Source organism: Protopterus annectens, chromosome 8.part0 (assembly GCF_019279795.1).
Source record: "Protopterus annectens isolate FY-2018-M chromosome 8.part0, PAN1.0, whole genome shotgun sequence".
Taxonomy (NCBI): Eukaryota; Metazoa; Chordata; order Ceratodontiformes; family Protopteridae; genus Protopterus; species Protopterus annectens.
The window spans coordinates 1,156,235,630-1,156,258,924 of NC_056741.1; positions in this window are offsets into that span (position 1 = coordinate 1,156,235,630).

Consider the following 23,295-nt stretch of genomic DNA (forward strand, 5'->3'; position numbering starts at 1 on the left):
CCATTCAAACACTTGCCAGTCAGCTATCACCTAATAACTTAACTATACCTACCTCTAACACAACCCCACCCCCTCCATTTCTCTTCCAACCAGTGCCTACAACATATATTCTTACCCTTATCCAAAAACTGAAACCGTGTACTCCTTCAGCAGACCAAATACCTGCTGAATATCTACAGAAATCAGCCACATCCATCGCCTGTCCTATTTCCATTCTGATTACTAGAACCATCAGTGAAGGACACATCCCTAGCATCTGGAAAGTTTCCCATATTAACCCCCTTCATGAAGGCGGAAACTCTATTGAATTCTCCAACTACCGTCCCATAGCCCTACTTTCACCTTTGGCAAAGATTATGGAAAAATGCATCCATAGGCAATTGTTAGACCACCTAATCCAAAATAACTTACTTTCTAGCTGTCAACCTGGTTTCAGACCTTCCCACAGCACTACTACTGCCCTCCTTTCCTTTACTGACTGTATTAACAAAACCATAACTACAATATGCTTTCCTCTGCACTGTTTATCGATCTGTCCAAGGCATTTGATATGGTTAATCACCAAATACTTATAAATATCCTCAAATCCCTGTCACTAGATGCACTCACTATAAAATGGTTCCAGTCCTACTTAGATAACAGACAACAGGCGGTGCTTTGGCACAACATTCTATCTACCCACCTGCCTGTTAACCTTGGCATCCCTCAAGGGTCCATATTAGGACCCCTTCTTTTCTCCATATTTATCAATGATCTTTATCTAGCAATCCCCCAAGCTACATGCATACAACACGCAGACGATTCCACACTCATATGCACAGCCACATCCACTTCCAAACTTCACTCCCTTACCCAAAAGGTATTTAATACAGTAGAACAATGGTTTACACAGCATTGCCTCCTCTTGAACCCCCAAAAAACTAAACACATCCTTTTTAATCCTACTCATAAGTCCTCCCCAATAGATTTCTCAGTTACATCCACTAATGGTACTCTTATATCACCAGACCCAACTACCAAACTACTTGGTATCACCATAGACAACAACCTTAACTTTGACATCCATATCAACAATACTATAAAAACTGTTAACAAAAAACTATGCTCTCTCTACAGGATCAAACCCTTCCTTTCACCAACAGCCAGAACAACTATTACTCACACTCATCTAATCTCTACAGTCCTCTATGCCTCACCCATATATACTAATCTATCTAAAAATAACCTCACCAAAATGGAAATCTCCTATAATAACATTGCCAGATTTGCTACAGGCAACCCATTTAGAACTCACCATTGTTATAATCTAAAGCAGCTAGGATGGCTTGAACTTCAGAATCTGCTTAAATTCCACCAACTAACCATTGCCCATAAGACTCTTTACCAACCTTTCAGTACTCCTATACTATCTACCCTCATCATCCCCTATAATAATCTGAAATCCTTGCATTCATCACATAAACGTCTTGTAAATACCTCTAAATCTAACAACAGGGCTGGGGATTCTCTTTTCGCTAATACTGTTGGAAAATCCTGGAACCTTCTTCCCAGTGAACTTTCCTCAGTTTCCTCTATATCACTTTTCAAAAACAGACTGAAACTTTTCCTGAGAACACACTGGTTATCTGGGCAGCCAAGTGCTCCGGATTGTGCAGAACGCTCCGCATTTGTGTTTGATTAAGCCCACTGTTCTGCTGCTCTGAATTTTGCAGCCGTTGCTCCGCTTAAGCGCTTTCGTCCATATAATTTATACAACTACAGGTAAAACAAGTTTACTGGTTAAGTGCTTTTTTCTGTGTAATTATACAGACAAAACTGCTTAACCAGTAAACTTGTTTTGGTACTTCACTTACAGAAAATTGCTTTGCGTTCCTCAGTCACACAACAGAAAATAAATTAACTCTCATTTCATTACGCCACCAACTATCTACATCAAGGAGCACTCGCTCTCTCCTTGCCACCTGCACCATGGTAGGTAACTTCGTGGTTACCATGTTAATCTTATTCACTTGTACACTAGAAAACTTTCCTTACTTTCCTCAACTTTGATGGCCACACTATTCCACAAGGGTAACAACGTAAGAAAACACAAACATTTTTATATTCTACTAACCTCGTTCACTGCTTAGGAATGCACAAGCTCTCTATGTCAGTGCAACTAACAACACTGTAAACACATTTACTACTGCATGCAATTTCCAGAGAAGCGTTGTGATACAACCCCTTTGGGGCAACACAGCAAGAGGTTTCCTAGTTTGATTCTTGGCTGAAGTGCCTTCAGTATGAAGTCTGGGAGACCTACTTCATCCAGCAGAACTATGGCTTGTGTAATAGAGAGCTGTGTAGTTGAAACGCTCGCTTATTTGCAGCACTAAGTTGAGGAGAGAGGGGAAAAAAGTCCTCTTAGAGGGGGATGGAGGTTTTTGAATTCAGACTGATAAAAAAGGGGTTCTGCTTTCTAAATAATTTCAGCAAACCAATTGCTACAAATATTACTGCTTGTTGCATTCTACGCACCAGTCATGGAGCACTGAAGGAGTAAGTGCTTCAGCCGTGATTAAACTGCGATACCGGTGTTTAGTTTATATAATGACTGAATGCTGGTACTGCACTACAGTCGGATTATTTGCTGCCCCCTTTGCCTCATTGTAGCTATGGTCTGGGCATGAGTAAGAGTTTTGGCAATACAAGATTGTGTTATTTTTATGAAGTTAAAGTACAGCTTGATAAATGTTGCCCCTGAAGTTGTGGTTAGCTTTAAAGGCTGAGATTGTTTCTTTGACAATAAGCTTTTTAAAACAGAATACAGGGCACTGCTCAGCCATAGGATAGAGTTGTGAATGAGGGTGTTGTCATTAAATCTTTGTGGAGAGATATGGGATGAAATTAAGTTTGCCAGAGTAGTAATTGTTTCTAATAGAAAGTTTCTGCAGGAAGATATAAATGTAGCTTTTTTTTTGGCCCCAGTGGCTGGGTTAAAAGTCATGTGCTTTTGTGTCTGTGATCTATCCAGTTAGCAGTTTTACTGTTTTCCAGAAATATTCAGGAGATAATGACTGCCTATTTTCTTTTATGTAGATGAGCTTAGCAGAATTAATTGCAGTTCTGTTTTTTTCCTGAGACCGAGAAATATTAGGTGCAAGGTTTCATTGCATTTTTTCCATTGTCTCCATGTCCTGTCTTTGTTCCATAAATGTTAGTCTCATTTGTGGATCGCTCTGCTGAGTCTGTCTGCTATCATGTTGAATTTTCCAGGGATGTGCATTGCTATTAGAAAGCGTTGGGAGAAGGTTGCCCACTGCCATTCTCTCAGGGCCTCCCGACAAAGCGGGTAAGACCTGGCTCCTCTTTGTTTATGTACCATATATACAAAGTGTACATGACTTTCATTTGCATGGAATTCTGGAATGTAGAGAGGGCTATCAGCACAAAATAGTAGAAAGAGGACAGTATTTTAAAGGTGGCATTCACATTCCTATATATTTTGGTTGAAAGGCCATGGCCATAGTCATGGTATGCTTTCCGCGCAGTACAAAAATAGGATGTTCCACATTTTGACCATTTGTCACACATTGCAATGGTCTGTGTTCCACATTGGCCCCTTAGCAGGTTGAGACCTATGCTGGTTATGCCCCTGTACTAAACCTGACTAATCATCTTTCTCTTCAAACTAGACACTGCCTACCCTATACTTCTCAATAACAAGTTCTACTTTCCTTATTAACCACAATACCATTTGCTATACATAACCTTTTTTCATTCTCTGTGCTTACTTATAGTGTGACAACTTTTTATTAATATAATTATACAGTAAGCTGCCTTTTTTGTTATATTATGTATTCTACCTGCAATTTGTATTGTACCTGCATTTTGCACTGTGAAGTATTCTGCTCTATTTGATAATTTCTGTGTTAACCTGTAATGTTCATTGTAAATATAAATGTTTTTGTTATTTCTTTTTTTATCCTCGGAGCTTATCTCCCCGGGTTATAGTATGTATTCTACCTTCATTTTGTATTGTACCTGCATTTTGCACTGTGAGGTATTCTGACCTCTTTGATAATTCTTTGTTAACCTGTAATGTTCATTGTAAATATAAATGTTTTTGTTATTTGTTTTTTTTTTCCACAGAGCTTATCTCCCCAGGCCTCTACTGAAAATGGACATGTATCCAGTTAGGCTAGCCCGGTCAACAAATGTAAAATAAATAAAATAAATAAATTTATCCCTCTCTTTTCCCCCCTCTGTCTGTCCCTCATGATGTACCTGAAACTGGCTCACTTCCAGTTATCAGACAAGACTAAGTCCTAAAAGTGCTATCAAAAGCTGCATCAATGGATCCTTATAATGTCCATGAATGCATCTTAAATAGCATGAAGTACAATTTAGCCACACCTGTAACAACTCTGTTCAGTCTCAGCCTCCATACAGGTTTTGTACCAAGTGAATGGAGAACAGCTACAGTTGTTCCCCTGAATAAGGGAGGACCTTCCACAGTCCTAGTCAATTACAGACCTATAAGTCTGACCAGCCTCATATGCATAGCCATGGGAAGACTTATTATGGAGTTAATCAATCAGGACATAGAGAAACTCAAAACACTGGGCCCATCTCAGTTTGGATTTGTCAAGAGCAGGTCATGCTTCCTCAACCTAGTGATTTTTTTTTTGAAAAGGTCACCATAGCAATGGATGGAGGCAAAATGGTGCACACCACATACCTCGACTTGGTCAGCATTTTTGACAGAATTCCTCATTCAAGCATAGTAGAAAAGCTAAATAAACTGGAATTAAAATACTCTGCCACCCACTGAAATGGCAATTAGCTCACAGACAGGACACAGATAATCAAAATAGGAGAAGTTACCTCCACAAAAAGACCAGACACCAGTGAAATCCCCCATGGATCTGTGCTGTGATCTCTCCTGTTTGGCATCTACTTTTCTTAAGTAAAAGCTAATAACAAAGGGCTCTGGCTGACTTAGTTTGCAGATGGCTGCAAGCTAGGAGCAGTCATTGAATCCTCAAATGACTAAGCCATCCTGCAGGAAGGTTTGTCTCAAATAAATAAGTGGTGTCAAAATCATGGTCTAAAACTAAATGCCTAAAAATGCATTATTCTATCCTTTGGGAAGTCATCTACCCCAGGGGACTACCACATTAACAATACACCCATAACAGTTGACCCTGTTTAGGATTTGGGATATGGACAGTTACTGTTGTAAAAAAGTCCTGTATTGCACAGCTTATAAACAAAGGGATTGTGTCTAGATCTAGGGATGTCATTGCCCCCTTTAGTCAGCCATTATTAGGCCAGTCATTGAGTATAATGGCCCCTTTGACATGTAACAGTCCAGACACATGCAACAACTAGAGCACCCACAGAGATACCTTAATAAAAGGATACAAGGCCTAACCAACATGTCCTACATGGACTGACTCAAAGCTTTGTCACTATACTTGGTATCCTACATACTGATGAGGTGATCTGTGTCTGTCATACGAGGCATCCACTACTAATGGATTTATTGCACATCAAGTCAAATGGCATCAGAAATACTCAGTCTAGGGATCTAAACCTCTTCTGGAACATCAATAGAATGGTTTGGAGGGACATGTATATTTAATAGAGCATACCGCTACTATGGAATAGACTCCCCATCCAAACAAAACAAAGTTCATTACTGTCAATTTTCAAGTGCAGGTTAGATCTATGGATGGAAAACAGAAAATTTACCCCAGGATTCCCCCTTGTACTACTAATGGACAAATGCATCTCCTAAATGCTTAATCCCATGCATGGAACCCCTTCAATTAACTATGGTATGATCCCAGTTATTCTCATTAGAGGTAATATATAGTTCTCGACAATGGGATGGGTAAGGCCAATCTATAACCAAATGAGATTGGTTATTTCACACACAAAAAGAGAAATTGGATAGGCATAAAATTTCTCTCAAGGGCAGCTGGCCGAGTACTTACCTATGAGCCTATGAATCTATTAGCATGTCCACACCACCCTCTCTGAATACCTCTGAAGAAGTCCTGAATGCTCTCTCCAAGACCAAAAACTCCAACTTCATGGGTTGTGATAATGTGTCAGACTGCTGTCTTGTCATCATCAGACACTGTCTGGTAAGCTTGCTACTAAAGCTATCCAACCTCAGTCTTGCCACTAGATTTGTGCCAGAAGAATACAGAACTGTAGTAGTCATCCCACTCCACAAGGAATCCACCACTGATCCAGGACACTACAGACCACTGGAAGATTGCGAAATTCCAGTAATAATGGTCACACACGTAAAAAATACACTTTCCAAAGCTAAGAATACAGCATCCATGGGACCAGATGACATCCCAAGCTGTGTACTACATGAACTACAAAATGAACTGGCACCTCACCTAAGTGTCATCTTTAATCATAGCCTCACCTCAGGCTTTATGCCCACTGAGTGGCGCACAGGTACAGTTATCCCACTCCACAAGGGGTATCCCCCTTTGATCCCAGGAACTACTGCCCCATCAGTCTGATGAGCCTGATCTGCAAGGCCATAGAACGTATTATCAGGGAACTTATAAACAAAGACATTGGCAACCTTCAAACACTGGACCCCACCCAGTTTGAGTTTGTGAAGGGCCAATCTTGTTTCCTGAACCTGATTGACTTCTTGGAATCAGTCTCCAGAGCCGTGGACGAGGATAAGGCGGTCCACACAGCCTATCTGGACCTCACCAAGGCCTTTGACACCATCCCCCACTCTGGAATCATAGATAGACTTGCTAAACTGGGCATTAATCCCTACATCACTCGACGGGTTGCCAACTGGCTTACTGACGCAACCCACACTGTAAAAGTAGCTGACTCCAAATCCAGCTCCAGATAAGTGACAAGTAGAGTACCTCAGGGTTCAGTCCTGGGACCGCTCTTGTTTGGCATCTACTTCTCTGAAGTGCAGGCAAACACTAAGGGACTCTGGCTAACAAATTTTGCAGATGACTGCAAACTGGGAGCCATTATTGAATCCCCAAATTATGTGGATACTCTACAAAAGGGCCTTACAGAAACAGATGCCATGGGTTCAAGCTCAATGCCAAGAAATGTATAGTTGTCACCTTTGGGAAAAAACATGTACCCGTGAATTATCACATAGGTGGCAGTAGACTAAACACCGAAAGTGTGATAAGAGACTTAGGGACACAGGTGGACATGGTCTCACCTTCGATAACCACATCGCCACAACAGTCATGAAATCCTTCTATGTGGCACACCTCATCACTAAGGGATTTTCATCCAGAAAAAAGGAGGTCATTGTCCCACTGTACTCATCCCTCATTAGACCCATTATAGAATACAATGCCCCATTTGGTATGACAATCTCAAGACATCTGTAACAACTGGAAAGGCCACAGAAATACCTCACTAAAAGAATGACAGGCCTAAAGCAGATGCCCATGCTGACCACCTTAAAAAACTCCAGATATACTCTGTCACATATTGTCTACTCAGAGGTGATCTCTGCTTAACATACAAGCCCATGTCAAACCCAGAGCTGTTGAACATGCTACACTTAAAGAAATCCCAATCCCTCACATACTCCAGGGATCTAAACCTTGTCATCACAATAAACAAAACATGCTGGAGGGATAGGTTCCTGACCCAGAGACTCCCCAGACACTGGAATAGACTGCCCATACATGTCAAGCAGAGCACCTCTTTGGTCCTCTTCAAAAGGAATCTTGACAATTGGATGGGAGAAAGGAAATTCACCCCGGAGATCACGCCAGTCACCCTGCTAGACAGGGGTCCAGGGAAGTAAATAGTGTGGGAAGAAATAGCCAGGGAATTGTTATGGCTAGGCTTATATAGGCCCTAGGGCTGATAGCGTAGTACCAACCTATGAACCTATGAACCTATTAGCATCACAGACTTATCTGCAAAGCAAAGGCATGCATTAATATGGAACGTATTAACAAGAATATAGGCAGTGTGCATGCCTGGACCCATGCCAGTTTGGGTTTCTTAAAGGCAGATCTTCTTTGCTGAAGTCACTGATGCATTAGATCAGGCAAATCAGTTCACACTGCCTACCTGGACCAGACCAAGGCCTTTGATACCATCCCTTTGATACCATCTATCACCCAAGTACTATAATCAGCTCCAGGACTAACACCAGTCTTAGAGAAGTACATATATAGAATTGCAACAGTTTTCATTGAAACTGCTTTACTTGACTGAAAAATATAATGCTTTTACATTGCTTGAGTTGTTTGGCGTTCTTGATTCTTACCTTGTAGAACTATATAGCTATTCTTTGAATATCATACATTCACACTTAACCCTTAGACACCATACATTCTTATCTCGTAGAACCATGCACTTACCCATTTGCTAGGTCTATCTGTACTGTATGAACTCCCCTAACATCTGTTTCATGGGCAAAGATACATTTTTTTTATTGAAAGCCACAACTGACTTGCATTCCTGCAGTTTGTATTGCCTTTGAAACAGTATGATTGATTCTTACATTTCATTCTTGATTTTGGATGTGATTATTCTTTTTGTTATTGTACATAATATTTATACTTTACTTATTGGTCTGTAGGGAGCTCAGTGGAAGTGAAGTCTGCCTTTATGACTAGTGGCTGTTAATACTTGATTCTATATTTGAGGCTGATGGCATTTTGAATCGATTTACTAAGTATCATTTCTAGGGGGATCTGTTACACTGCACTCATTTTTATGCAAACCTTCCACAGGGAGGTTTCATAGTCTCATGAAACCTGTACATCTTTTTTCTCTGGTAGAGTACTAATGTCTTCATCTAACTTTAAAAATGTTAGATATTTCTATGAATTTAAAAATTGTTTTGGTTAATTTGTTCTGCTTTTATCCTTTAATATATTTGTAAAAGTACTTGTTCCCTGGGATTCAAAAACCTCCGTGCAGGAATAGTGCAGAGTGTTTCATGTCCATGTAGCCACAGCAGCACACCTTGCATATTCATGAAGGCACGCAGCTGTTTAAGCTACATGGACACAAACTATGAACAAGTGCAGGGGGCATGTCTAAGTAGTGCATGGACCACAAACACAACCCACTGCACTCAGGAAGTGCCGTACAGCACTTTCTAAACCCAATCCACCATAACATTAGAGAATTTCTCTAGTATTATGCCAGCATTTCAGTGTCCGCAGACAGTGAACTGAAATAAATGAATTTCAGTGTCCACAGACACCAAAATACATACGGGAGCAAGAAACCAATGCAGGGGGTGTGTGACAGATTCTGTGACACACCCCCTGTATGGTAAAAGTGCCATATGACACCTCACAACCTGCTAAAGCAGGAAATGTGGATAAAGGCACAAACAATTGGGGGGAAAAAGCCCTAAAAAGGGACTCTTCTGAAATATTGCCCTCACAAACTTAGAACATTGATAGAAAACAGGATATGTATTAGCATGAATCCCTGAAAGATAGAAGCCTGAAAGCCAAATGTATGCCATTATTTCCTGACTGCAGTCCTCAATGACTTGTCAGAATACCACAATACTCACTATATAACATAATAATATAATGATAATATTATATTCTTTTTTTTTTCCTAGGCTATGGAATGTTTAAGCATAGCTAAGTGGGTGTGCGAGTTGTTGCCCTCTGCTTACCATAGCTTAAACATCCCATTGGAGATAAGTATAAATAAATAGATGAAATTCCCCAACCAAGATAGTATAGTGGTTAGAGTCCTGGCTTTACATACAGGTGCTCATGGTTTGAGTACCAACACAGGCAAGTTATTTTTATATGGGAAAGCAGTGTTAAAATTATTTTTTTAAACGTAACTTATGTAGTAACTGTTTTTTGTCAACTAGGGTAGTGTAGCTGGTGTAAAATGTAAGTATGAGTGCATATAACATGTGAAACCATCCATGTATACACAAGTGTCCCATACATTATAGTCGCACCCCTTGCCAATGGGTGGCGTAAGCTATGGAACCTTGCTGGCTAGGCTTACGTAGGCCCTTGGGCCGATAGCCTAGTACCTACCTACCTATGAACCCTATGAACCCACATTCTAGCATTATTAATAAGCTAATTAAACTACATTTAAACTCCTGTGTTACCTACTGGGTATCAAACTAGCTAATGGACAGAATCAAGTCTATTAGTATGGGTGGCGCTCTCATTCTCTGAAAGGAGTAGTTACCAGTGGTGTCCACCAGAGATTTGTTCTTTGACTACTTCTCTTTGGTATTTAGTTCTCTGATATCAAAGGCTCGTGGCTGACCAAGTTTGAGATGACTGCAGGCATGGACCTGTCATTACCTTGCTGTCTCTCTTCCTGATTCTTTAGGAGGGACTAACACATACCAGTAAGTAGTACCTGGACCATGGCCTAAAACTAAATATTAAAGAGATGCATCATTATTTCCTTTGACAAACCTGGGCACCCATTACCGTTAGGGACCTGAGCATTTTCATTGACAATGAACTATCCTTTGATCACTATGTATCCTCCGTCATCTGGGATATTTCTTCCAGATCTAAGGAATTTATCATCCTTCTTTACTCTTCCCAGATCTGAACCATAATAGAGTATAACGACCCCTTTAGTACGCACTTGTTAAGCATATGACCCAAACTGACAGAATGCAGCATTTCCACATTAAGGTAATCAAGGGTATGTCTTTCTTGAGCTACCAAAGCTGCCTTAAAAAGCTCTTTCTCTCTCTCCTTTTGTGTTTCCTGCAGATTCTTGAAAGGTGACTTGTGTCTAGCCTGTAGAGCCTTGAAGCATCCAGTTTCTGCAAAACTAATAACCACATAACCACCTGCTGAAGAGATCTTAACTTCCACAGAAATGTAAATAAGACTTGTTGGCAATATCCCCAGAGAATCCCTCTTTTAGCATAACTTGGATAAATGGATGGGCAAGTGGACATATACCCCAGATCTGGCCCCTCAAGCCCTATTTAAAAAGGTTGAAACAAGGTATAAATTAGTCATGTCAATGGAAACCTATAATTTTGGACATTGTGGCTAGGCTGATAATAGTCCTTTGTATCAATAGCCAAATATATATTATGAAGCTTTGAACTTATGTATTCTATGCTAATATAGTTGTAGAAATATAATAATTGAAGCTCCTAAAAGCATTTTTACAACTTTGGATGGATGAAAATTTCATTTTTTTACAAAAGAATGTCAAAAACTCTCTGCAGGAAGTCCCCAAAAATAAGTAATAATTTTAAGTATGAGACAAAATATCACTTTGTTGTGCATTATATAGGAAAATGTTTGATAATTACTTGGCATACAGTTTTCTTAGCAGCAAACATTTCATTCATACATATATAAATGTTGTTGTTAATCTGTCATGAAAAAACAGTGGTTATTGCTTTGCTTACTGTTATGTATGTATACATGTATGTATATTTAAACAGTGTCATAAAACAAGTACTTCATATTTTATTCAGTATGCAAAGTTGCTCTTTATAACTTGTTTAACAGTCAGCCAAATTCAATAAAACCTACATGGTAGCACAGTGTTTTAGATTCAGTAAGTGTCTCTACACTGTGTGTAGAGCTACACACCACCGCGCAAACAAGGTAAACACCGTGGCATGCTAACTACAGCATAAGCAACTGAATTGTATGCTAATCAACCAGTCTAACATGGAGGAGCTATTCAACAAGCTATACAGCAACCAAAGGGACTCAGTGGTGGTTGTCTCTGAGAATTCCAAAACATATTAGAATACAGTGATGGAAAGGAGTCTACACAAACAATGTTAGGGGCTGCTGCTAATTTAATTAATTTGTATGTGCAACAGGCTGAAGTCTAATAGACCTAGGCCAAGAATGAGAAGAGTTTTCAGACCTTGTTTAACTTATAACCTGGCATTAAAATTGTAGAGAGCTACGGGGTGGATAGGGACACACTACAGGAACTCTGCAACTTCTGCTGTCCTCAAATCAGACCAAACGCAAACCAAGGGAAACTCATCCCAGTGGAGGCAAAGTTATGTATAGCACTTAGAATCTCAGCTATAGGTACCTTTTAGACACTGACAGGGGACAAGCTGGGGGTGTCACAGAAACAGCATCCGGGATCGTCCGCTAATTCCCGAATGCTATGTTCCAACATGCCAGTGACAATATATATTTTCCCCATAATCCTGAAGATAGGGCTAGAAATATGCAGGAGTTCTACCTTGTAGCACACTTCCCTGAAGTACTGGGTGCCATAGATTGCACACATATAGAAATTAAGACATCACCCAGGGACAGGGTAGGCTCTACATAAACAGAAATGGCTTCCACTCTGTTAACTGCCAAGTTGTGTGTAATGTCAAGGGGAAGCATTGTGAACATGTGTACTAGCTATTCTGTCAGTTACCACAGCATACATATATGGCACACCTCCCAACTGTATCAGATGTTCCTTAGGGGGGATATCCCAAAGGATCATTTACTAGGGGGGTGTAGTTTATGCATTGTACAGGTGGATGATGACACCCATCAGAAATGCACACACACACACACACACACACACACACACACACACACACACACACACACACACACACACCCGCTGAAGAATTCCATAATGAGGCACACTCTGAAACCAGAAATATCATAGAGCATGTGTTTGGGCTTCTGAAGTTGCAGTTCTGGTGCTAAGATACATCTGGGGGAGCCCTACAGTGCAATACATGGACATGAACTGAAATATTCACAGCATGTACCATGCTGCACAACATCAACCTGAGAAAACAGCTTCAGCAGGATTAGTAAGGGGAAGGAGCACACATCCTACCACCAATGCCAAGGTTACCACAGCCACACACAGATGAGGAGTTAGAGGGGGAACCACCAGCTGCTGTGGGTGTAGGCAGAAGTAAGTGTGCTCAATATGCCCTCACATTAGGTAAGAAACAATGCAGAGCCCACTCACTCACCACTAAGGGGCTAAAACCTTTCTCCTACACACATACATATAGTAACAATGATGCCAGGCAATGCTCACAACCTTTACATCCCCATGTATTGGCTGTGTACTGCTTGCATCAGACAGAGTCAGCCCTAAACTAAAACTGTGGCAACTGCTGCATTTACAAGGTAAGTCTTGAACCTGGAGTGCATTGTGTAATAATATGAATGAGCGGCATATCCTTGTGTGACAAAGAGAAATACTGCCAGCACAGCTATCTGGAATTTTGTAAATAATTACATGTCATTTGTGAACATCAATATGACCTATATAAGATGTTTGTGTTACAAATGTACTAGAACTGTATAATATGTGTATATCAAACTGGTCTGTTCAGACATGTGTGTTAAAAGGGCATTTCATAAAGTGCTTGTGCTTAAAATACAACCACAGTGTGCCCTATGGAATAGAACAGAAATATAAATGCACTATTATAACTGTTTAAATGTATATGTTTTAACACTGGAAACTGGAATACAGGAGGTTAACTTCAGAAAAATAGCTGAAATTAAATTACTTTATAGGCCAGGCCAGAGAAATAATGTCTGTGCTGAAAAGCATTCTGTACTGTCTTTGGAGTAAACTAATTACTACCTCTGAAATTATGAAGGAATGCAATTGTTTAATGACTTCTAGCATCTGCCAAAGATCTGAGGTATATATATTTTCACAGGTAAATGCTAAATACTGCCAGCTTCTAGCAGTGGGGGTTTCACTTGAGATAGAGTCAGATGACAAGAAATTATGTCATTCTGCAAGCTATCCCTGCAGTAATATTTGAGATATTAATTTGAGAACTCTGAGAGAGACACTGCATTCTGTATTCTGTCTTGGACCTGACAAGAAGCATTCATCACATCTGCCTTGCTCTGATGAGCTAAATTACTAGGGAATAGTATAATTCTCTTAGATATAGTTAGGAATATAACAAAGCTTAGTTAGATATTTTTCTTTATTTGAGACTGTCCTGCAATGTTGTTTTAAATATTTCCTGTGATATTGAACTCTAATGTCACCATGAATATATACTGAATATTTTCTTGCTCTTTTATTATTTATTATTAGGTATATTTAAACTCTTCATTGTGGCTTATCTGTCTAGAAATATTTAAGTTTTGAGAGTACTTGCATATTTATTTGGTGACACTGTGTAGTCAACTCCTAATAGCCTTGCCCTTGGTCAAACTACCATTTGTATTAATATTAATATTACATAGTAATATTGGACATCCTTTATTAAGGGTCCTACAGTAGCTAATAAGGAGTTGGCTGGTGGCAATGATAACTACCTTAGTCTGGGCAAAATGGGGCATAGCTTTGCCAGCCTTTCCCAGGTGAGTGTGTGTGTGTGTGTGTGTGTGTGTGTGTGTGTGTGTGTGTGTGTGTGTGTGTGTGTGTGTGTGTGTGTAAATCATACCTCAGAGTGCATGTGTCAGCTACTTGGGCAGGGACACGAAGCACTGGTTGGACAGACAGGGTGCTGGAGGTCTTGGCTTTGCCACTCAGCTGAGATCTCAAATCTATAGCTGTGCCAGTGGAGAGTCTTATTGGGGATCTGAAGAAAGAGGGAGAAACCAGTCCTGGACTGACTGTGGTCTCTGTGTGTTCTTAAGGGAAATTGCACTTGATGCAGAGTGCTGCATCTGGAAATACTGTGTGTGTACTTGTCATCCTCCCAGTGTACATCTCCCACTGTTGCCAGTGGTGAGGATTGAGGCTCCTTGATTACTGGCCCAGTGGTGGGCCATCCCACCTTGTATTTCATTACTTGGTACTATAAGCAAATAAAATGTAGATAATTTGTACAGAAATGACCTTAACATGTGACAGCAGGGACTTATTTGACTTATCTATGGCCATTAGTAAGTACTAGGCTTTAAGCATCAATAATTCATGCAGTCATGCCTCCCAAAAGTACTGATGATCACTGCATGCCCTCAGTTTAGCACCATGCGTTTGCAATGGAAAATCATTAAAGAGAGAAGTTAAAAAGTAATGATACATATTGTAGTTTCAGACTTGACAAGCCTCAGAAGATTATTCACAATACATCTGGAAAATTTTGATGCTATCAACTCTCTGACTTTCTAAGGCCAATATAAGTCAAAGGTACAATTACCAGTTCAATACCACAAATGCACACTGAGTATAAATCACAAACCCTATGTATCCCTGAATTCAAAAGATAGAAAACAGGGATATGGCACAGTTATCATCACTTGCATAGGGTGTTGGGGGGGGGTAGGAAGCCTAGGCTGAAACAAAAGCTCAGTGAGCGTATGTTAGTAAGAAAGGGAACCAGGTAAACATTTGGATAAACCGACAAATGTCTGGTGAGACAAAATGAGATTTAAGTTGCACAATTGAACCATGTAACTGTTGCATCTGTGTAGAGGTCCCTTAGGGTAAATTGGTGTGTGAGTGCATGCATGAACACAGGCAAGCTCTGTGCTAGCTCTACAACTTGGTATGTCATACAGGTGTGAGCCATGCATGGTAGAGGTGGCAGTTCATCATTGTTGTCCCTGACTACGAGAACCGGCTCTGCCAGGAGTTGCACTGGCATGTCCTTGCCCATGGTAAGATGCACTGCTGATATCTGAACATGATTAATGTCTGCTGAATGAGCTTTCATAAGGATGCTTGGACCATGACCCCATAACCTGCCATGTGTGAGTGTGGACAATTCACCTACTGACAGAGCAGTGGAAGTACTGTCACTATGGAAGCATCATCAGGCATGGCCACATTGGCTAACAGCAGATGATGTGGCTGACCTACACTAACCAGTGTACTGTTCACCTTCCAGCAGATGTTGCATTAGAGACACCACTCATTCATTGACAGACACTCCTCGTTCCACGACAGACACCCCTTGTTCCATCACAGACACCCATCATTCCAAAGTGTCATTCATCTGATCCATTGAATTGGCAACACAGTGGAGGCAGTCTTGTATGTCTGCCTGTGCCACATCTACAACCCTGAGCATATGTCTAGCGAACCTATGGCAAAATGCCTGTGACTCCATGAAGGCCCTAAACATATGCTGAGTGGCACAGGAAGAGACACCTGGATCACGTGAAGGAGGGACAGTAGGCCTCCTCTGAGCACCCATAACAATTCTCCTGTGTGGCACCTCACCCACACTTTGGCTACTGCCAGAGTCAATAAGCACTGAAGCTGCAGTAACCACACTTCCTTGATCAATGGCCTCACCCTCCACCTATCCAATATCTGATGGCTCACTGGAATGGGTAGGTGTAGGCCTAATGGCTCTGTCCAATGAAACCACAGCTGATGGCTGTAATGTCAACCAAAGTGTCAGATTCAACCTCTGCACCCCCCAACTGTGCCTCTGTTTGGCCACCATCATCATCAGAGTTTGCTGATACACTGACAGCAGGTGGTAGAGGTCTCACACGTCTACTGTCTGGATCACCTGTGATAAAAAGCAACAAACACAGGAAAAAATTAAAGTGCTATAGTCCAATATACGCTAACAAACTAACAGTGGTGCCACTATTACAGACAGTACAGCAATACACACAACAGTCCTGACATCAACATCACACACTAAAATATTTATTTAAATTGCTCATCAGTACTGACATAAAAATGTTTGGCTTAGAATCTGCAGATGAGGTTCTCCTCTGCAAACCAGATGGTTCTAGAAGAAGTTAAACTAAAGGTAAGGGCAACATCATCACAATTAACTGTAACATAGGGGGTAATACTTTTAACCCTTTATATGTCCATTAACTATACTTTCAACCAGAACTTGGCTGACCACTCCAGTCTAAACTAATATCAGAATGTGTTGGTAAATGTAGCAATCTTCAATCCCCCCCAAAAAATAATTATTATGACACAGAAGTAACATATTCTTTTAAATTATTTTACTATACAACAGTGTTCAACCACTGATATATGAAAGCCTACCTGGAAGCTTCTCCTGGGACATACTTGCTGTCCCTGAATCTGTTGCACTAACATCAAGTACATGCTGTTCTGCACTTTCCTGGGAGTTCTGGATCCCTGACAGTGGATAGAAACTCTTCATTTGATGTTAGTGGTGACTCCATAGCAGGCCCTCTCCTGGTATTGATCCGATCATGACCAACTGCAGCTGCTCTTCTCCATGCAGATGTGATCATGTCAGTGACCCTATGGTACATCTGCATATATGTCCTGCCATGGTCATCCACAGCATTACCATCATCCACAATCTGGTGCCAAATTTGAATTCTGTGTGCCATCTCTCCCCATCCCCTTTCAAGTAGGAAGGCACCATGCTGCCTAAAAGCATCCACTATAATTTGGTTTCCAGCATCAGTGAAGGGTGGTCTTCAATGATTGACATACCTGTGTGGCATACCCCTAGGTGTCCTAAAAGACAACAGAAGGATAATAAACATAAATATCACATAATTACAAAATAACTGTTCCCAGATAAAACAGAAAAGCAGCTTCTCAGTAGTACCCACTGGAGAAACAAAACAGTCTAGAGATGTGAAATACAAACAACAGGCTGGATGCAAAAAAAGGGAGAGTAACAATAACAACATGTCATTGTCTGTACCATAACAGAAATGCAGCTTTGTTCCTCCCCCAAAAGAACAGGAAAATTACACATTTTGCTAACAGACCATCTTTGAAATGCTAAAAGTGCTATCAATTTAACTGTTCCTGAAACATTTGTACATATTTAGCACAGAGCATTCCATATTAAGGTATCGACAATCATGTAAAACTGTGAAATGCCTTGGTAAAATGCCCATGGCATCAGTACACTTTTATGTAATGCATACAGATAAAAGTATAAAAGCCTTTGCTTCAGATTTTTCTTAATTACATTTCAGCATATGCAGTATGTAGCTGACAAAATGCAAGTATGCCTTCTAAAATTCAGTAATACTCTGTGTAGATATATCCTAACATAATAGTGTAGGTTCAGTCTTCTCTACATAAACAAGTCTCCTCACCTTCAATTTGCCTGGCTACATGGTTGTTTTTTTAAATGGTATACATTCATGGCTGTTAGCATGGTAAAGATGCAAATGAGGTGTGAAATGATTAGAACTGCTGAATAACAAATACTTGGTTCCATGTAGGAGATGTAAATATAGTGCAAACACTCTCTCTGTGTTTCTCTTTAATGGATTGCAACTGTGAATGATTACTGATTGGGATAAGGAAAACACAACAGCACTGCAGGATGCCTTACATCCAGTTGGTGTGTCAGGTTAGACTTACAAAGTGTTAGATGTAAGGTTAGAAATGTAAGTAAGCCGAAAACAATTTACAGGTTGTGTTCACCATTCATGTCCAACCTGCCCTTCATTTGTTGGCAACTGCATATGATATTATTTTCAGTTAATAGCCTCGCACATTTTAAGGCCAATGATATAGAATGGTTTACAGACTGCATGTCTCAGATTACTGGTCAGATAACTGAAGAATGTCCAATAAAGAGAAATAGTCAGAGAGATAAGACAGAGCTGTATATTTGCAAGCAATAATCATAACAGGTTGTGTGATTACTAAGTGCACCACATATGAAAATAATATGTGTACATATAGTTGTATGGCTTCATATTACTGTAGATGATGTTGCAATTGGTTGTGTGCAGAATGATTTCAGTTCCTTGCTGCAAGATTGTTTGTGTGGCAAACAGGGATAAGGCTCCCATCCTGTGTTCTGAAATTTCAGTGGAGTGAAAGTTCAAGTCCAGATCTGTGTAGACATATCTAATGTGAACCATCATTTTCTAGTGTATATGTCATAGATTAATATTCCTCATTTTAACTACTTGTTCCTTTTTTGTCTTTTTCCCTTTTCTGTATTTTTTTTAAATTTATTTATTTATTTACTTATTTATTTTTGGACCAGTATTTGCACAATGCCCCACGTAGTGCAATCATGGGAATAGAGAAAATAAATGGCATGTTTGTCTGTGCTTATCTCATTTACGTGAAGTGCTGCAGTGCACAAACTGGAGAACTGGACCAACAAGGAAGCAGACAGGACCCAGACAGCCAAAAATAGAAGCCAGATATATTCAATTAATTTTGTTGGGCACTGCACAAACCCACTAAGAGGCATTGCATGACAGTTAACACAGAGACTTTAAGAATGATTAGCAAATTATGCAATATCATGTAATTAGTCCTGTGACAGCAGGTGTAAGTGTAAGGCTGGAATACAGATGGTCCTGTTTTTTAGGAAAGGGTGTGCAAACTTTTTTACTGTTGTAACAGTGTAGTTTATAGCAATGAGTTGAAACATAGACAAGTGTTATTTCAACTTTCTTGTGGCAGCAAGTGTAGAACTGCCATACATATGGTCCTGGGTTCTAATACAGGACATTCCATACACTTTTACTGTTGTTCCACTTCCCATTACTATATATTCAGATTGGCCTGCTTGCTCTGAATATTGCTGATTCCTGTCTGCATTTTATTTTGAAATGAGCTCTTAATTTAAGGTTTGATAATTTCTATTTTATAACTTATTCTAGTATAACATTTGTTTTGTTTGAAGCTTTCTGTTCTGTTGGATTTTTAAGAGTTCTTGGCTAGGGTCAGTTAAAAAAAAAGTTACCAAAGAATTGCTTTGCATGCAAACTGTGAATAACACCAATTAATTAGTGGGGGGAGCTGAGAAACAGCATTGCTCTTTTATTTATAAATACTTCCATTTAGCTGAAGTGTGTGTTTGGCCTGCTTTCTCTGAATATTGCTGATCTCTGGCTGCATGTTTTGCCCTTACATCTGCCCCATTTTTGTTGTGTTCTTAAATTTGGTGGCTCTTGAGTTGCCCTCTCCTAGTATAAAACTAATTTCCAACACTCTTCCCAGTCCCATCTCATCATCTCACCAGCTCATTCTACTGCGTAGAGACAGATCATTTGGAAAGGCCTACCCCCTTAGTTTCTCAACCTTGAATTATCTTGTTTCCTTCCTTCCCACTTAACCTAAAAAACTGCACTTTACTCATTTGCATTTGTGTTTCTTCCTACTTTATTACTTTATTTTGCTTTTGCTGCTTGTTCTTAAAACATATTCAATTGCATTTATTCTGCTGCATTTATTACTGCTTGTTAGTAGCCTGATTAAATTGTAACTGTTATTCTAAGCCTTTTGGTTTAAGCACTTGAGCTTCAGGCAGTTGTTTTACATTAGGAAGGTTTGTAGTCTACACTTTTGTGGCAGGAGAGGTAGCTTATATCCTTCTTAGCTGGGAATTGCTGGTTGAAAGCTTAGTGTGTCTGTTACTCTAAAAGTGTCTTAGTTCTGGTTTAAGCACTTGGGCTTCAGTCCAGGTATTTTAATTAAGAAGGTTTGTGGTCTACAGTCTTGTGGGAGGAGAGGGTAGGTTTTTGCCCTTCTGAGCTGAAAATTGCTGGTTGAAGGTTTCTTGTGCCTACATATTTGAACTGTTTCTTTCTGAAATTGGTGCACCTTGTTTGCTGTAGCATAGACCAGATTCAGACCTGCTGAATTTAGCTCTGTTTGTATAACTTGAGCACTAAGTTGTGCCATCTTATGTTGGAGAATGCTCCCCTGCACCCTAGTAGCAGGGGTATCCAGTTAGAACTTCGCTGATTGAAGGTTGCTGGAACAAGGCTGAGTTTTGAGCTCTTTTATTCGTTAATCAGTTAATTTATTTAAACCAGTTTGCTCTCGTTTGCTACTGTTATATTTAAGTGTGTATCTGTTCTCCTGTGTTAAATTTACCTAAACAGAGTTTAAACATCTTTAGGATAGTCTGGTTTCAGGTTTTGCTGTATCCAGATCTGTTTGTGTGATTCCTATATTTCCTGCTACACCATTTTGTGTTGGCTGGGGACTGCCTGAACTTAGGAGTAAGCAATCTGGTTGGAACTGGTCTGTCATAGGATGTTTAGCTAAGAGCTCAAGGACAAGGGTTGATTGGTCAGTTTGTTTTTTGTGGTATTTAAACCCCTTGTTTGTGTGCATTTGTGCTTGTTTGCACATTGCTCACTGCTGCTATACTGTTTTAAACTTTGTGAGGTATCTTGGCTGCATTTTTTCCCTTACCAGCATTCACGTATAAGTGTTGCCCTCCCTTGCAGCTACTGTATTGATTTTATCCAGCCCTACTCACACCAATAGGTATTCTGCTCAGACAGTACCCACTCTGCTATCCCTGATCTCTCTTCCACAGATTCTGACAACCTTAGACAGACAATTTCCTATGATTTTGCCTGCTAGTCTGGTTGATATGGGCATGCTGAGACAGTGTAGCAACTGCCTCATGTTCATGGACAACCCTCTACTGCTACCACTTAGGAACACAATATGTGAGAGATGCAATTACATTAAGAACCTAGAATCCTTACTGTCTCAGTCACAAGCCAGTATGTCTGGCACTGAGAAGGTTGTTTGCTCACAATCTACAAACACCACACCTCTAACACCACCCAGCATGTACAACACATGCCTACATATGCAGAGGTTCTCAACAAAAACATAAACAAAAGAGACCTCTGAAGCAAACACACACACACCTCACAACCTACAGCACCAAGCACCCCACATAGTGCACACACCTGTGTCTCACAGCTTCTATGATTCAGCCACAAACCCAACATACTAGTCATAGGAGACTCTATTGTGAGACACACAGATGTTCTTCATCAGGCTAGACAAGGAGAAAGTCATAGTAAGTTTCTTGTCAGGTGCTAGAGTCTGCTATATCATGCACACACTCAAGTTTCTTAACAATAGGTACTGTTATGACTGTGTCATAGTCTATGTTGGTGTGAATGACTTGAGCTGTACCTCCCTGGACTATATGAACCGACACATTATTGAGCTCGCTGAATATGTGTGCCAGGCAGGAATGTCCTTAGCCTTAAGCAGCATCCTACCGTCACCCAAAATGATGCCTCAGTACAAACAGAAAATGATTGACTTTAACAATTGGCTTAGTTTCTGATGTCATTCCAAGGGGATCCAGTACCTGACAGCCTGGGAGGACATAATTGACAGACCATGATACTTTGCCAGAGATGGTCTTCATCTGTCTCCCCTGGGCTTCAGGCTTCTGGCAAAGGCTCTTGCTTCCTCCATAGTGCCTTTTTTAAGCAAAGTCATGAGCACAAAATTACCAGCATGAAACATTCTTCTAAATGAAATGTAAAGGTGATGCTGCTAAACACTAGATGTATTAGCATGACATTGCACTCATTGCAAGCATTCCTTGCCCTGGAGAATGCTAACATTTGCGCAGTCACTGAAACCTGTTTCAAAGTTGCGAAGAGTAACCCAGACTTACCAGTTTACTCATCCTACCATACTTTCAGACTACAAAGGGAGAGCTACAAAGCCAAAGGAGGTGGACTTTCAATATTTATCAAAGAAATACACACCTCCAGACTGGTCTAACAGTATGACACACAGGAGACACTCCAAGTGCAGTTAATTGTTGACAAAACACCCATTCAAATAATAGCTAACTACAGACCCCCAACCATGACTCAAGAGGCCTACTCTACCTATCTGGACTTACTTAAAACCATCAAGATTCAATCCTCAACCCTGATCCTGGGTGACTTTAACTACCCAGCCATTGGAAGACCTATTCTAGCCAAACATGAATGCCCAGAGATTCCTTGACTTTGTCAATGCATTGGATCAGCTAGTCGACACCCCCACGAGAGGTGAAAATATCCTGGACCTGGTACTAGCCAACGTGAGTAGCCACTGTAGCACCCTACAGTGTCATCCTCCTTGGTAAGATCTAACCATAAAGAGATCAATTTTTCACCATCTCCCTTGACCCCACCCCCTTGTCAGGGTCAAATAAAAAAATATTTTCCAAAGTTGACAATAATCTTCTGAGAGCAGGTATAAGCAGCTTCACAGCCACCTTTCATTCAGTTCAAGCCCCCACCAAAAAATATATGAGCACCTACATAGCTGTATGAACTCAGCAATACCTGACAGGACCATATCATCTTCCTCAAGGAAGAGTAAATCTGTCTAGTGGACAACAGCAATAAACAAACTCTGTAACAAAAGGAAAAAAATGCTGTCCAGGACCAAGAAGGATCAGGTGCCAAGTTGGAAGTAATCTCTCTTTTGTCTGAACAAGAAAATAAGGTCACTGGTGAAATCCTCTAAGGCTAACTTTGAGTTCAGATTGGCCACATCCATTAAGGACAGTCACAAGGCCTTCTTCACATATGTTCACAATCTCAAAGGTAACATCCAAATCTACTCTGAACTGTTGGTCAAGAACACAACATGCACAAAGGCCGTAGATATAGCCAA